This window comes from Geotrypetes seraphini, chromosome 1 (genome assembly GCF_902459505.1).
Source record: "Geotrypetes seraphini chromosome 1, aGeoSer1.1, whole genome shotgun sequence".
In the NCBI taxonomy this organism is placed as follows: Eukaryota; Metazoa; Chordata; class Amphibia; order Gymnophiona; family Dermophiidae; genus Geotrypetes; species Geotrypetes seraphini.
This window is the reverse complement of record NC_047084.1, coordinates 60,000,549-60,001,386: the sequence shown is the minus strand read 5'-3', so window position 1 is coordinate 60,001,386 and position 838 is coordinate 60,000,549.

Sequence of the window (838 nt, the reverse complement as noted above, 5' to 3'; positions counted from 1 at the left end):
GTACACATGACGCCATCGCGTCGACTTCCGCTCGGGGACTTCCAACTGGTCTCCCCCGAACTGGAGGCCCTCTGCGCATACGCGGACGTCAACGCAAAGACGCAACACTCGTACACATGACGCCATCGCATCGACTTCCGCTCGGAGACTTCCAAAACCTGGACAAACTACCGGATTTTGGAACTCCCTCCGGTCACCCGGACAGTCCTCCCAAAACAGGACATGTCCAGGTTTTCCTGGGTGTCTGCTAACCCAGACTACTTGAATCTACTAAGGCATCGGAACGCCGAGGCTTTTAAAGAAGCAATGTGTCTTTAATCTCTGTAGCTTCAAGCCACAGCGGAACCCTTTGTGCATTGAACACGAACACAAACCTAAACACACAACAGAAGAACGGCCTAGGGCCGTTATATTGAAAGTTGTGAACTTTGCACACAAGCAAGAACTACTACGAGCCGGTTGCTCACCTCAATATGAAAATAATAAAATCCTGTGCTTACAGGATTTTTCTGCCGCGGCTTCAGAGAACTGGAAAGCTTTTGTCCTAGCATGCCAACTATTCCACCAGAAACAAAAACCCTCTGCCCTTTTTTTTTATCCAGCGAAGCTGAACGTGGCCTATGCTAACAAGGTGGCTGAAGTCAAGCCGCCAAAGCCTTGCAATTTGCTCGCCAGATAAGTTAACTATCCATATCTTAACTTTAGTAAGTTGCTACAGTGACTGACCTACTCTTATGCATCTCAGACTCCATAATGTTTGCAGAGCCTGGCAGTACCTCTTGCTTGGTTGGTACTCCCAATTTCCTAAGAATTTTAATTTAAGAGACCTCATCAGGAA